General features: G+C 37.6%; 1 long non-coding RNA gene across 1 annotated transcript; it reads right to left on the reverse strand.

The window, feature by feature from the left end:
* Window positions 1-11,684: 11,684 nt before the first annotated feature.
* Window positions 11,685-14,802, reverse strand: LOC140850566 (uncharacterized). The gene is made up of 2 exons (XR_012133505.1): window positions 14,741-14,802; window positions 11,685-11,906 (listed from the first exon to the last, which is right to left on the reverse strand). It is a non-coding gene; the product is annotated as an uncharacterized lncRNA (long non-coding RNA).
* Window positions 14,803-17,042: the final 2,240 nt, after the last annotated feature.

Consider the following 17,042-nt stretch of genomic DNA (forward strand, 5'->3'; position numbering starts at 1 on the left):
TTTGAAAGAGCACACAAGATGAATAAACCAATCAAACAAAATGGGTTTTCTATGTGCTAGTGGTTATATAGCCTTCCTGTGGATATTTACCTTTGGAAATGAAAAATCTTTAATTCCTGAATTTCTCTTTCATAACAGTACCATATGCCCAATCAAGTAGAGATTAATGGTACTGATTTGGTTATATTTTAAAGAACTATTGATAAGTAAGTTCTATTTCATATGTCGATTACAACAGGTTTGAAATGCCTACCTAAAACACTGAGTTGAAAAGGATTCTGACGTTGTGTCCAAGCTCAGAGGGAGAGTTCTGAGATAATTTAGTGACTTCTGCCACTGATGTCAATACCGGGAATGACAGCATGCATGTCTCATTGCTGCCATCTCTGCTAAGATGCAAGGAAACATTATTTTGCATGAAACATCTATTTAATATTGATACTCTTTCTTCACAATCAATGCATATTTATTGAACACTAACTTTGCTTCAGAAAATGTTCTAGGTTCTGAAGACACAGCAGTGGAGTCATGCATGCACACACACACACACATGCTCACACTCACACATATACACACACTGGCATTTGAATACAGTACTTTATTATTTTCAAAGATCTATTCTAGAAGGTATCTCATTTAATTCTCACAATAGCCTAGAAAATTAGGTAAAACAGGTGGTGATATCTACATATTACAAATGAGGAGACTGTAGCACAAAAAGGTTAAATGTACTTCCTTACATCTATTTTTTAAAAAAACAGAATAGAAAGAGCAAGCAAAATACTTAACAGTGAATCCTTAAAGATATTTTCATTAAAATCAAGAATAATATTAACCACTTCAATTCAATACTATACAAGAACAATAGAAGAACTGGGAAGGGACCCAAAATTGTTCTTATTTATTGAATACAGATTGTCTGCAAATTGCAAAGATTCTACAGATACAATTAATACGAGGGCACAAGATTTCTGGGTACATAAACAAAATCAACAGCATTTCTATATATCATTAGTACTAACCAGAAACTGTAGTAGCAAAAAAAAAAATCTCTTTCTCAACCACAATTACAACACAGAATGCAAATGCAATTTCAACCAAAATCCCAGCTTAGTTATTTGCAGAGTTTGACAAGCTCAGCCTAAAGTTCATATTGAAATACAAATGATCAACAATAGATAAGACAATACTCAGATCAAGATAGAGAGATACTCAACAGTACCAAATATCAAGACTTATAAAATTATAGTAATTAAGACATCAAGGCTGTGACCCAGGGGCAGAAAAATAAGCCAATTAAACAGATTAAGGAACCTATTAAACAGACCCCTGCTCAAGTGGAAACTTAATATACAGCAAATTTGTATTGCCATCAATTGAATGGAAAAGATAAACTAGTCAATAAGTGGTCTTGAGAAATTGGCTATTTTTATGGAAAAATAATGTTCTTGCATTACACCATACACACACACAAATTACAGGTGGATTAAAGACTTAAAAATGCAAAGTGAGTCTTTAAAACTATCAAAAGGAAATAGGAAAATATCTTTATGACTTTAATATAGGAAAGAATTCTTTTTAAACTCCTGTATAACAAAGATACTTTAAACAAAGAAAAAAGATAAGCTGCAGATTTGGAGAAAGCATTTGCCATGAATGTAACCGATAAAGGATTAGTTACCAAATTTATAAAGTACTTCTACAAAACACTAGGGTAACAAACCCTACTACTACCAGGGACAAAGGATATGAACAGGGACTCACAGAAGAACCCAATGATAAACAAGCATTTGAAAAGATGCTCAGCATCACTCATAATCAGCTAAATACAAATTAAAGCAATGATTTCATATTATCAAACTGGTGGAAAAGTGTTAAAAGCTGATGAAACTCAGTGTTGATTAAGATGTAGAGCAAGAGTGATGTCAAACACCAATCCATAGAGTAGCTGAGAGTTACAGGGTGATGGAGACTCTAGGGTCTTCGAATTTGAATTGCCATTTCAAAACATGGCTTCCATGGCCTCTGAAGAAGGGGAAGAGAGCACAAAGAATTCAGTCATTCCTCTATGTTTACCTCCTTGCAAGTAACACACATCACATCTGTTTACAGCCCATTGGTGCAACTAGCTTCATGGTACTAATCTTACTGCAAAGGAGGCTGGGAGATGGGAAGGGGAAAATGAAATAGAATTTGATGAACACATAGCATTTTCTCCATTATATTTGACAAAATATTAAAAATTTATAAAATTTGTTGGTAGATGTTAATTTTATTATTATTTATACATTTAAATTTCTCAAAAATGTTTTAAAAGGGAAAAAAATGAAGAGAGATTAAATAATCTGTCCAGAGCTAATAAGTGGTGAATTGACCAGAACTGTCTCTAATAAACTCTCTTCCTTCTGGAGTCAGCTACAGATACTGAATTTAGGTTATTTACTTAAGAAATATTTATTGAGTTCCTATTATATTCCTGCCCTTGATAAAGACACAGTCCAAAGTTAGAAGAGACAGATTGTCTGCAAATTGCAAAGATTCTACAGATACAATTAATGTGAGGGCACAAGATTTCTGGGTACATAAAAATTGACATTGATAATAAACAAATTATTACAATACATTATCATTATTACAATGGAACTTGAAGAAAAGACGATTGTAACCTAGTAATACAATCATTGGAAACTTCATGATGACCTTGATCCCCAGAAAGTTTTAAAATGTGCACTAGCAGTGCATGAAGTCAATGTAATCTTCAATTGTGAGAGCTGAACTTTTATGGAAAGTTATTTCAGGAAATTCCTGAAGTAAAACTTCGCCACATGCTCCACCCTATTTATATTCAGCCTGCACAGACTAGCTAGGGAGGTGCTGCTAAAACAATATAGGTAGTTTTCTTTGAACTCGTGTCTTCAAATAAGTTCTTTGGTCTACACAAAAGCAGAATAGAAACAAGTTCCCAATGGAAACAAGAGTTGTTCAACTTACTAGTTTGAAGTCTTGTGCCTCCTTGGAGCATCTAGACTGACAACTCTCCAGTACACAGAACACTTGTAGAGGTCAGAGAATAAAAGACCTAGCATTTTTCCTCCATGACCAAGTACACAATTGCTCCTGATAACTTATCTCCTTATATTCTCCTCAATGTAGTTTTAGAATATTCTCATTGTATATGTACAGTTATGTTTCTCCAATGAGTTTCATAATCTAGTTTTATCACTTGTTCAACACAAATGTTTGTGTTTGGGATATAGTGGTTGGCAAGATAGACATGGTCCCTGATCTCATAGATCTTAAAGTCCAATTGGGAAGTAGACATTAATCAAACAAGCACACCAATACATATTCTCATATGTGGATAAGAATTATGAAGAAAAACATAAAAGAGAATATAGCAGCTCCTAGGAATTTTAATTTAGAATGGATATTAGAGAATGCCAGACTGGGGTAGTTACTGATGGTGTCTTGTACCAGGAAAGTGAAAGAGGGAAGTCAAGATATTTGTGACATCTTTCGGTGGCTAAATTGATAGGACTTGGTGATTCCTAGATATGTAGATGGAAAAAGGCAGAGGTCTAGGATGATTCCCAGGCCCAATCTTCAATGTAAATATTTCTCTCAAATTGTTAGAATGCTTTCTGTCATCTAGCTTTACAAAAACACCCATGTTTATCCATGTATTGCACTCCTTGCATACGTGTTTGATCCTTAACACAGATATTCCCTTACCTGACAGGGGAATGAGTCACTGGGATATCGGCCACCTTTGCCCCTGCTGCTCTCAGTGCCACTCATCTTTTTTTTCCTGTAGCCAGGATGATGCTAAATCCAGAGATACAAGGCTCTCAACCCCCAACAACTCTCTGCAGTTGTTTTACACTCTCCAAGGATTTTTAATTGACATTTAATGTATTATATCACATTCACATGTATGCAACACAGCACAAAGTTCATAAGGACAAATGAGTACACAATGAAAAGAAGGTCTCTTTCCATCCTGGCACCCAATTGTCTACCTGTTTTCCTCAAAATCAATCACCATTATAAATTTCGTGATTACTTTTTTTTTTGATGATTCAGTATTACTATTTTATTTGGGAGTTATCTAGATATTCAAAGAGTTTCCATCATTAGCAAAATTCTCAGCGTTTAAGCTACCAAAGACATTTTGGGAAATATATATATATATATATTTTTTGGTATCATTACTCTACAATTACATGAGGGACATTATGTTTACTAGACTACCCCCATCACCAAGTTCCCCCCACATTCCCCATTGCAGTCATTGTCCATCAGCGTAGTAAGATGTTGTAGAATCACTACTTGTCTTCTCTGTGTTGTACAGCCCTCCCCCGGCCCCCTCCTCCACATTATACATGCTAATCATAATGCCCCCTTTCTTTTTAACCCCCTCCTTATCCCTCCCTTCCCACCTATCCTCCTCAGTCCTTTTCCCTTTGGTAACTGTTAGTCCATTCTTGGGTTCTGTGAGTCTTCTGGTGTCTTGCTCCTTCAGTTTTACCTTTGTTCTTACACGAAACAGATGAGTGAAATCATTTGATATGTGTCTTTCTCCACCTGGCTTATTCACTGAGCATAATACCCTCTAGCTCCATCCATGTTGTTACAAATGGTAGGATTTGTTTTCTTCTTATGGCTGAGTAATATTCCATTGTGTATATGTACCACATCTTCTTTATCCATTCATCTACTGATGGACACTTAAGTTGCTTCCATTTCTTGGCTATTGTGAATAGTGCTGCAATAAACATAGGGGTGCACTTGTCTTTTTTAAACTGGGCTGCTGCGCCCTTATTTGGGTTGTGTCAGGCAGCTGTGCGTCAGCAGTGGCCTCGGGGTCTGGCCGAGGTAGCTGTGCACCAGGAGGAGATTCTGGGCAGTTGCTGTGGGCACAGCCCCTCCCCGGCTGCTCTGCCACTGCGTGCGTGTGCTCAGCTGCTCCCTGGCTACTCAGCCACTGTGGCAGGGCCGCACTGGAGGGGGAACAACTGGCAGGCTGTTTATCACCGTGAGGGGTCTTAGGGCTGCGTTGCCTCCCAGGAGTCTGGGGCGCCTCAAATTCTCCAGGATCCTAACTGCTTTGCCATAATTTTAAGGGATACCCCAATTTATACTACCTGCAATATATTGGAGTTTCTGCTTTCCCACATTCTCACACACATATTATGCCATCAAACTCCTTGATCTTTGACAATCTGAGAAATGCAATTATTGCATAATTCTAATTTGCATTTCTCTGAGAGCAAGATGGAACATCTTTTCCCATACCTGTAGCAGCCATAAGTTTTACTTTTTCTGTGAATATTGCACATCTGTAACTTTATGTGAGGGAAAGTTTTCAAAATTAAAACGAATAAAAAGTGTTTTTGATCAACTAAGAGTAGGTAGTCAAATCTGATTGTACTATTCCTTGAATATGAAAAAGCAAAGATCAATTTTCATTAAGTTATTAACCAATTTGCAGAAATTCAGTCTTGAAGTATTATTATTCATCACTAAACTGGAACTAAAATTGGTATATGTTCTTTCTTTTTTTCAAAAGTAATGAACTTTCATCCATGCAACAACATGTATGAACCTTTTTTTTCAATTGAAGTATCATTGATATACAATATTATGTTGGTTTCAAATGTAAAACACAGTGGTTCAACAGTTACCCACATTATCCAAACCTCATCCCCTCTAGTGCAGTTACTATCTATCAATGTAGAAAGATGTAACATGTATGAATCTTTTTTTATTTTTTTTATTTAAAAAATTTTTTTTTTAATTTTTTATTGAAGGGTAGTTGACACACAGTATTATATTAGTTTCAGGTATACAACACAGTGATTCAACATTTATATACATGATAATTCTAGCTACCAGCTATCACCATACAAAGTTGTTATAATATTTTGACTATATTCCTTATGCTAACATGTATGAATCTTAAATGAACAGTGCAAAAAACAAAAGGCTACATTCTGGAAAAGAGGAAACTTATAGAGATGGAAAACAGATCAACTAGTTATTGCTAGGGGCTTGAGGAGAGAGAAAGGGATTGATTAGGCAAAGTACAGGGAACTTTTAGAGCCATGAAAGCTACCGTAGCAGTAGCTACATGACACTATCCATTTGTCAAAATCCATAGAACTTTACTGAACAAGAGTGGACTTTAATGTTTGCAAAATTTAAAAAAATCAGCTAGGAGGGTGGAAGAATCCCAGGATGGAATACAACCTGTGACAAAAGACTAATTATAATGCAGATATATACTATAATCTCACTGGAGGAATAGGGAGACAGAGGTGCTGACCTAATTTTGGAAATGACTGGAAACTGTATGACTAAAGGCAGAAGAAACAGTATGTCCCATCACACTAAACTCTAGTCGGTAAAGGTGTTTCTAAAGGGGTAAAAGTTAAGAATTCTGAAACTGCTGTATGTGTGTGCTAGGAGTAAATAAATAAGCAAATGACTGGTAGATAGTGGGAGTCAGGTTTCTCACTGTCAGTGAAAGAGGTTACAGATAAGCAAAGGGAAGGGGTTAAGATAAGTCCTATGGTTCTAGATTAGAATGGGAGACATTAGTATGAACTCATGTTTATCTAACTATAGATATTGATGGATAGACATACAAATAATCTATATCTATCCATATAATAATCTATATCTACATATCTAGACATATGTATATATATATATGTGTTAGTATCTAGACATATATTTCTTAGCCCTACTGAGACAGCTTGGAAACAACATTCCCATATCAATAAGCACATCCAGTGCCCAGAACTTGGCTTCTAATATCATTCCCCAGTAAAAGGAACCAGGGCTGCTTGGCGAAATGGTTGATTCTAGGATTGGATCAGGGAATACACAAGATGATCCCAGAGCATCTTAATGGTGCCAGAAAGTAAAAAAGTACTTAAAATACAGAACTACTTTTTAATCAGAATAATAAAAGGAGCCAATTGAAAGAGATCCCAATGGCCAAAGCTGGAAAATTTGGGCAAAAAATGTATATACATATATATACACATATACATATATGGGATTATAGTCCAACGTATAAAATAAATATCTGAGGGTATATACTAATATAAGTAAGTGATTGAGTAATTAACTAAATGAGTGAAAAGACACAAATTGCCCCATACAAAAGAATTTCAAATACTTTCTGTAGATAATACCCCCAAGAGGAGGTGGAATATAATTTCCACTCCTTAAGAGTGGACTGCACTTAGTAATTTGCTTCTGAAGAGCACAGCATGGAAAGGAGGGAAAAAAATAGCTTTACAATGAAGAAGCCTGGCAAACACTACCTTAACCAGGTGATCAAGTTTAACAACATCAGTGATAAATCATATTGATTGCATGTACCCTTCATAATGATGTGCTGAGATGGCACTTGATTTCTGTGCTATTTTTTTGCAAAAAAATTGTAACACTAGGATAACCATGAAAACAACATCAGATAAATCCAAACTGAGGGATATTCTACAAAATACCTAACTAGCACTCATCAAAACTGTCAAGGCCACCAAAAACAGGGCTAGTCTAAGAAACTTTTATAGCCCAGAGGAACCCAAGCACATAAGAGAACAAAATGTAATGTGATATCCTGGATAGGACCCTGGAACAAAAAGAGATTATTATGGGGAAATGATAGATATCTGAATACAGTATGACGTTTAGTTAATAAAAATGTGTCACTATTGTTTCATTAGTTGGGACAAATGTACTGTACTAATATGAGATGATAGTAGGGAAACTGGGTCCAGTGTTATGTGGGAACACTACCATTTTTGCAACTTTTCTGTAAACCTAACACTGTTTTAAAATAAAGAGTCCATTTAAATATAAAAAGTAAGACTGATGGATGTATAGAGGAATGGATAGATGAGTGTGTGACAAAGGAAACAGAATATTACTGGTAAGATGTAGGTGCTGGTCATATACGTGTTCACTAAAATTTCATCAATTTTGCTGTACGTTTGAAAAAATTCATAATGAAATTCTGGGGGCAAATATGTTCATGTATTTAAAAGCCATCTTATTAATCTTTTTTTTTTGTACTGTAAGCTTTCTTCTTTTCTGCTTTCTTATTAATTTATATGCACAAAGTCCAAAAAAAAGAAAATTCTCACTGTTGCATTTCTCCTCTGGCCATTATTGCTGTTCATTTTTCTTCACGATTATTACTGAAAATCATTTTATCATTTGAAAGGATGTTTAAAAATGATCTCCTCTGGGTTTCACAGCACTAGATAAACCCCTGCTGAGCACAAATGAGTGTGGCTTACCCAGATTGTCTCCCAGCCCAGCTCCCGACCTGAGGGAAGTCAGATGGCAGGAGGTCAAGGCTATCCGGACAGTTTGGCTGGGCTCTCTGTGGGGTGCTGAGAGCCCGATAGGCAGCAGCTGTGGTGGCAGTGCCAAGCTCGCAGCCTTGGGGCAGCAGGGGCATCTGCAGGAGAAACTGGGCACTTTGCACCCAGTCATTGGCTCCATCAGCCCCAGACAGAATCCCAGGGAGCTGGAGCAGAGCCAGAGGAGGGACATGGTGGCACCACCTGGTATCTGGGGGAACAGCCAGAGAAACACAATTTTATACTGGGATCCTAATTTTATCCCTTTTCTGAGCTAGTGAGGAGACATGGGTTAAAGCTTCAGCAGCACCTTTATGTTTTCTACACAAACTATCTGAGAAAAATGGTGAAAAACATTAATATTTTGTTGCCTTTCACAACTCATTTGGCTCATTTTTTAAAACTCCTCCCCACTCTTCCTAATTTGTATAATGATGAATTAGATATGCAACCCAATTGTCAGCTGGGCCCTCCCTACCCATCCCATTTTTTGCTCAGTTTTCAGGGTACTTGAGTTCTCTGTTGCTGGGGTTTACATATTAGAGTCTCTGTTTTGTAGCACAGGAATCTGACCTGAAACTCCACCACCTCTCATGTCCACAGTAGGAGGTACCTCTTCACCCAAGACTTTAGGGGACTGATAGGGAGTTTATAAGGCAATGCTAATGACTTCAAATGCATAGATATGCTGGCTAGAAAGACCCAAGTGGCAGGGCTGCTGTCACCACGTGCTGTGCTTGCTGCAAAGCCCCAGCCAAAGCTAGAAATCTTCTCAGTTACCAGCAAAAGGGCCAAGGCAGTATTCTTGAGTGTGGGAAATGCTGTCTACAGAACCCTAAAAGCCTATAAGTTACTGTGCTTCCTTCTTAGTAGCAGGAAGCATGAAATGCAACAATTTGTCATTTATTTTGGAGAGGATTCCTAGTATAGTCCAGCCTCTACACCCCTAAAAATTTCACTGATGTAGCAGAGCTCCCGATCTTTGTAGGGTTTAACTCCTACACTCTGAAGCACAAGTATCTACCCAGGCCGTCTTGCCAACTTACTGGCAATTCTTACCTAGTATGATTAATATGATATCATTGATAGAGCAGACCAATTTGATGTGATGATGTTCTCTCTTGGAAGCAAGAGTCATCCTAGCAGTGTGATGGCTCCATTTCCTGGGGTCCTTGTCAGGATGAACTCCTATGTCATAGGAGAATGCTCTCTTATCAGTGAATTCTTCCTTATCCAACCATACATTTTCCCCCACCTCCCTTGACCAGGCATATTCAGGATCTATATATACTCTCCTAGCTTCTGCCAATAGTCGCTTTCTCCCTTAGCAGACCCATTGCTTATGTTGTGAGTTAACCCTGGTTATTGGTTTTGGGGTATGAAGCAGGGGTTGCAGGCTGCATTAAGATCCTTTGATAAAGGAGGTGTTTTCTTATAAGGCAAAATCTCTGTATCTTCAGAAGTGAGAAGTGCTAATTTTTAGCCTGGACAGTGGGCCCCTTCTACAGCCCAGAAGATTCATAGGAAATCTGAGGAGTCAAGATTTATAAGAACATTGACCCATATGTCCTCATACCATATCTCAAGATCTCATTCCTTCCCAATTAAGGCCTTGACTTTGACATAGCCAACTTGCTAAGATTCAGAATTCTGTCTTCACAGGGGCTCTGCTTATAATTTCAGTTCTGGGCCTCAATCTTAGAAGGGCTGGCATAAATTTTGAGTAGGGCAAAATTAGAATAAGGGAAAATCCCTGAGTAGGGTCTCAACTGTGAGCTGACACTACCAGCAGCTGGTGTAGAGTGCCTTGATTCTGAGAGGGGATCTGGGTGGTGTACTGTGACATCTATTGCAGATGGGATGCCCAGGCACAACCGAAAGTAAAGGATAGTCCACGACATGAGAATATCAGTGCTAAAACTGAACATTCCCAAGCAAACTAGGACATTTGGTTGCCCTAGAAACCCTGGCTTTAAAATACTAAATGGAGCTGCAAATTTGCCAACTACAATTTTCTCAATAACAATGAATTTTTGTTGGTAAAATATGTATCATTAGTTAAGATGCTAGGCCACTGGATGAATATTCAAGGAGTAGCTTAACTACAAAAGGCTACTAGAATATTTGTGACAGTATTTGACTTGTAATCTTTAGTGGGTAAGTCCTAGAACAGGAATATTATCATCCCTTAAGTCAGGTCCCTGATAAAAAAATGGAATAGCAGGTGCTCAAATAAGACCCCTGCAAGAAAATTAAACCATCAATCAGAAAAACCAGAAACATCATAGAAATCATGTCTGCTATCAATAGCCCCAGAATTACCTTGGGATCTTTTCACGAATGCAGAGTGCCCCCCAGCAGAAATACTGACTTGGCATCTTTAGGGTGAGGGGAGAGAACCATGGGGAGCTGGCTTCATAGACAATTCCAGTGCAAGTAACAGCAGATCACACTGTAAGAGACACGGTACTGTTTCTATAGCCTACTTTCTTTTAGCCCATTGATTAATCACCAATAATGTTTTGCAGTTTTTAGCAAGTCAGGTTGCCAGATATAATACAGGACACCCAATTAAATTTAAATTTTAGACAAACAATAATTTTTCAGTGCCACAGAACATACAATAAAATAATGTAAAAATATAGTAGCAATATAATTGTATAATAAATTGTATATATGAATAACATTGTTATAAATTATGTAATTAAATTAGATTACATGAAATATTATGGTGGTATAGCAAAATAAAAATTATTAATAATAAGTTTTCCTTGTTCACCTGAAATTCAAATTTAACTGGGCATCCTGCATTTTTATTTGCTAAATCTGCCAACCCTGCTATCAAGGGAATTCTCAAGCACACAAAAGTAGAATAAACAGTAGAACAAACTCATATGTTACCATCACTCTGCTTGGACAATTATCAACATTTTGCCCCAATTTTTAAAATTTAATATTTGTGCCTACCATTATATTCCATGCTGTGGGAGATGCAGAAAAAACTATGCCCTTAAGTAGCTTATTGTCAAGTTGCGGGAACCTGAGGAACATTCACAAAATATCTCGTAAAGAAACAAGTGCTAAGGTGTGTAATGACGACTCTACATTCCCCAGGAGTTCAGGGAAGGAGCATCAGTGTTGCCTGAAGGGCTGGGAGCCTAGATTTCAGATTGTGGCAGACCTGGTAAAATCTGTATAAAGATGAGTTGGGCAGGCTTGCTGGACAGGGTAACCAGCATAACCAGGTTGTATTCACTTGGCTCTGTAAGAGTCTCCCATCATTTAAAAGCACTCACCCGCCCCCATGCTTCACACTTTAATCATCAGGGCTCACAGCAGCTGTCACCCTTCGAGCCAATAGACATCAAGCCCTGCTGCAAATTACATCATCAGAACCGATTAGCTCTTGAACTTGTCAGCACAATGGCTGTTCAATCTTCTCCAGATGACTTGTTAATTAACCTCTGCAATATGCTGTCTTTGACATCACTGGGGAGTTCAATTTTTTCTTGATTGAAAGTAGCCCTGGGGAGAATTATAAATTGGTAAGAGAAACAAAATTCTATTCAGCTTTATGCTAATCAACCCAGCTTTATGCTAATACTAATGAAATGTCATGGCTGCTTGAGCCTATAGGCACATGTCATATAATTAAGAAAAATATAGCATGATGTTACATCTCATCTCTTGAATTACATTAACATTTAAAATGTTCTATTTTCTTATGCACATGACAATAGCACAAAATGTGGGAGCTTATACATTTAATAAGATTTCACTTTTTAATTCTGCTCAACCTTAAACACACGAATTCAAATACTGAGGGTGAAAACTTGAAAAAATACCTTATTGAAATATAGGTACAGATCAAGAAACATTAAATGAGCAGTATCCTCAGAAGTTCCCTTCATGCCCCCTTCTGGAAAGTCAGTGCTCCCAAGCAAAGAGTAACCACTATCCTGACTGCTAACACCATAGAATAGTTATGCCTGATTTTGTACATTGATATAATAGTCATGCAGTATTCATTTCTTTTGTATCTAGCTTCTTTCTTCCAACATTATGTGTGTGAAATTCAAGGGATGCTACTTTAAAAATGGCTTTTATTATCAAATAATATATATTCAACATTTAAAAGTTGGAAAACACCATCCCTTTTAATTAGTTTTAAAATTGTATGCATGTCTGTACATAATTAATCTGATCAAGGTTACAAGCTTTTTTAAAGGTAATGCATCAAAAGAAAAGTTCGTATTTCTTTTTGTCATTTTTATTAATCCTTTTATCCTGGCCTTTTATTATGACTATTAATTCCATTTCTCCAAAACTTAATCTTTAGTCAGCTCTAAGTGCCTTGTAATCTTTGCAGCATCTTTATAAAAAGGAGAGAGATACAAGAATAAGACACAGTTTATTTTCCAGCTGGTGGTCTCACAGGTAGCTGGTAGCCACTAGGTAAGCAGTTGTGTGTGTGTTGGCAGCTGTGCCCTATAAGGACATCTGTCATCTGTTAGAGCAACACTCTGGGACTTTCCCAGAAGAGTGGGTGTGCATCCAAGATTTGAGGTGAAGAACCAAGGCTTGGTTGTTTCCACTTACCTCATTTTGAGCATGAATCCAATTCAAAAAAGTCCACCTGACTCATAAACTACCCATGAAGGACAGGAACCTCCACCTTTGGCAAGCAGGGTGTGGATTTGTGGCTTAAATGACCAGGCATAAGATAGCAGCCAAGTGACTGTCACATAAGTGTACATATCGTAAAACACAGTCCGTGGGCAACATTGCCTGAGATACAGACTTTGTTTTTTCAATTTTTAAAATTTTGAATACACACAATATAAAATTAACCACCTTCATTTTTTTTAAGTATACAATTCAGTGGTATTAAGTACATTCATACTGTTGTACAGTTATCACTACCATCCATCTCCAGAGCTCCATTCCTCTTGCAAAACTGAAACTGTGCCCATTAAATAATAACACCCTGTTCCCTCCCCCTAGTCCCTGGCAACCACCATTCTGCTTTCATCAAGATACAGACTTTCAAAATACAAAATCAAGACTTTTTCTCTTGCACTCAATCCAGGCTCTTAGGACACAACTTTTCTTTATGAGAGTATCTGTCTCTTCTCTCCAGGATGAAATCCCAGCCCATTACCTCCTGCTTTTCATCTTTGCCAAGGTCATCATCCTTTTGTCTGGATCCTCTTTGGTAGAATCAGACTATTTGGGCAGAAACAAGTTCCCTGGTTTAAGTATAAGGATGTAAAGAGTATCTCACCCTCAGCCATCACTCAATGTCATTTCTGGTTCTTAATCCAGAAAATGCTCCAGTGAATTGCACACTGGTTGACACCATGCCTTCTGCTCACTGAGAAATCTTCTTCAAAGTCCATGAGACAGGATGTGCTATGAGTAATTGCTTTCTTCAACAAGGTAATTTCTGACTTGTTCTATGTTTCAGTCCTTTATCCCTTATTTTCTGAGCCACCTCATCTCACCGGCCCAATGGACATACCATAAACCAAAAGCCCTACCATTAGGGACATAGTTGGTTAAAGAGATGAACAAAACTGGACAAAATTAACCAAAACACTCTGAGAATACACAAAAAGACACCAAAGAGAGGGAAAGCGTGACATCACAGGGGATCAAGCAACACTGCTGGGGAGGCAGAAGTGATATAGATTAAAGGCATTTAACAATCTGAGAAGTGTTTATGCTTAAACTTCAGGTAAGCACAGTAGGAGTCTATGGCATTCTGGTCTGGGGCTACTCCCATTCCCCTCCCCAGCTCCAGCCCCTTACAGGCCAATGTAGATGGTCCGTCAGAGCACAACTGTACCTCTGCCACAGTCAAAGGGGCTCATTCAATTCAGAGTGCCCAAAATTTCAGGGAGAAAAAAATACAATAATTATATGGGCTAATATGAAGACTATATAGTTATCTTTTTCTGTTTCATCTTAACTTCATTAAAAGATGTACAATTATATTAAGCAATAATTATTGTATAGTTGAATTTATTTATAGATGCAATATATATGACAATAAAGCACAAAAAGTGGGGAAGAAATAGAAGCAATATTGAAGCAAAGTTTCTATATTTTTCTGAAATTAAATTAGAAATAATATGAAGTAGATTGTGATACATTAAGATGTATATTTAATCCTTAGATTACAATCTCTTAAAAAGAACTAATTTTTTTTCAAAATTAACAGAGTAAATTAAATGTTACATTGAAAACATTGAACATAGAAGAAGCCAGTTAAGGAACAGAAGAATGAAAAAGAGAGTTGACATGTAGAAAACAAATAGAGAAATGACAAATTTAAGTCCAACCATAGCAATACTTACATTAAATGTGAAGAGTCTAAACACCCTGATTAAAAGGCAGAGATTGTTAGACTGGATAGAAGGCAAGATCCAACTATATACTGTCTACAAGAGACACACCTTAGATTCAAACACACAAGTAGGTTGAAAGTAAAAAGATAGAAAAAGATATGCAAACAGAAACTATAGGAGAATTGGAGTAGTTATATTAATAGTGGACCAAATAGACTTTAAGACAAGAAATTTCACTACAAAGAGGGACATTTCATAACAATAAAAGAGCCCCTACATTAGGAAGATATAACTATTATAAATACATGTGCACTTAACAACTAGGCTTCAAAATACATGAAGTGAAAACTGACATCTATCTCAGAGATAACTCAGGTGAAAAAGGAACAGGCAAGGTTACTGTCTCCTGATTCCCCCAACTCCACTCCCCTACCTTATTCTGCCAGTTTATGCAGCATTTATCATGACGTGTTGTAATTATATTTACCTGTCTGGCTCACTCAGATCCTCTTTGTCCTTTGTATGCCCAGTGTATGGCACTCTTTAGTATATACAGTTCTTTTTTTAGGTTAATTAATTAATAAGTGAATGGCATCCCAGGTAGAGGGGGAAAAGCAAAAGAGAGCATGACATATTTTAGGAACTCTTAAGTTGTTCCAAATGCCTTAAGTAGCATTTCCCAAACTAAATTCCTTGATATGTTTAATAGAGTTTGGTGCTCAAACTTAATGCACTCTGTTCCTTTCTTGGACATTCTCAATGCCCATTATTGTGCTGAAATCTGTTTTCATCCTTTCTCAAACTTATTTGACCAGACTTTTATTAATATCTTGAGGAAGTACTCCTCAGAACAGCGAAGAACGCTTTGAGAGGTTGGTGGGAGATGAGTCCAGAGAGCTGGGTTGTAGCCAGACCACGAGAAACCTGGTATGAAATGCTAAGAAATTTGAACTTTATTTTGCAGACTACATAAAGCCATTGAAAGGTTTTAGACAAGGAAGTGTGACATTGTCCAATTTGCATTTTATAAGGATATCCTCGCAGTAGCATAGACCATGAATCGAAGGGAGGCCAGCCTAGGGCGGAAGAGCTGGTTGGAAGGTGATGACAATACTCCACGCAATGATGAAAGCCTGGATAAGGCTATGGCAACAGGAGCAGGGAGGAGGGACTAAATTAAGAAAACACTTAAGAAGCAGAATTGACAGGTCTTTGTGATTAGTAGCAACCGAGGGTAAGAGAGAGGGAGGTGTCTGTGATGCATTCCAGTTTTCTGACTTACACAATTCGTGGGTGGTGATGACATTCATTTGTCAAGGAAGAACTGTGGGGGAAGAGGTTTAGTTTGAGGTACCCAAGAGAATCCATTTGGAAACTGAGTTCTGGAGCTCAGGAGACAGTTCTGGGTTAGATATGAAGAGGCGAGGAATATTGGTTTGGTTAAAGCCATAGGTTTGGATGAGGCTTCTCAGAAAGAGTATACAGGGTAAAAAGGAACTTGGGCAGGAGGTTGAATCTTGGAGAACATCAACATTTAAGATTAACAGGAGAAGAGGACACTGGGCAGGAAGAAACAGGTAGAAGGAAACCATAAAGAATGTCATGATCATATCATCAAATACTAGAAAATCAGACAAAAAAAAGAGGAAACTATCCATTATGTTTGAGAATTTGAATGTAATTGTTAACTTTAAGAGAGAAATTTCAAGGAAGTGGTGGGCTGGAGTGGAGTTTGTTGCTAGCTAAATTAAGATGAGCCAAATTATGGTAAATTGAATTAGAGAGGAGGAAGTGTGGATAGAAAATGCAGGATTCTTCCAAGTAATTTAACTTTAAAAGGAGAGAGGAAGGGCAGTCGTTAGAGGGTTTTTCTTCAGAGAGGCTGTTTTCTTAAAGTTGTATGATACTTAAAGAGTGGGGAGAGCATGTTTGTGTGCCAAGGAGACACCAAAGAGAGGGAGAGCGTGACATCACAAGGGATCAAGCAACACTGCTGGGGAGCAACACTACAGGCGGCAATGGACCCGGCAATATTTTCTGACTATTTCTTCACCATCATTTGGGGATAGATTCAGTATACTATGTGAGATGCAGCTGGTATCCCCACTGTTTTTAAAATTCATTAAACATTCCTCTGGTCAATAATCAACAGCATCCTATTACTTACAGGGAGTAAAAGTAGAAACTAACTCAAGCCCTTTGGAATCTAGTGAAAATCGTGTTCCACAGACTGCATCCACTGCAGCTGCCCTTTCCAGCCAGGCTGCTGTGCTGGCTTGCCCACAGACATGGCTGGTTCATCCTGCTCCCA

Source organism: Manis javanica, chromosome 7 (genome assembly GCF_040802235.1).
Source record: "Manis javanica isolate MJ-LG chromosome 7, MJ_LKY, whole genome shotgun sequence".
NCBI classification, from domain to species: domain Eukaryota; kingdom Metazoa; phylum Chordata; class Mammalia; order Pholidota; family Manidae; genus Manis; species Manis javanica.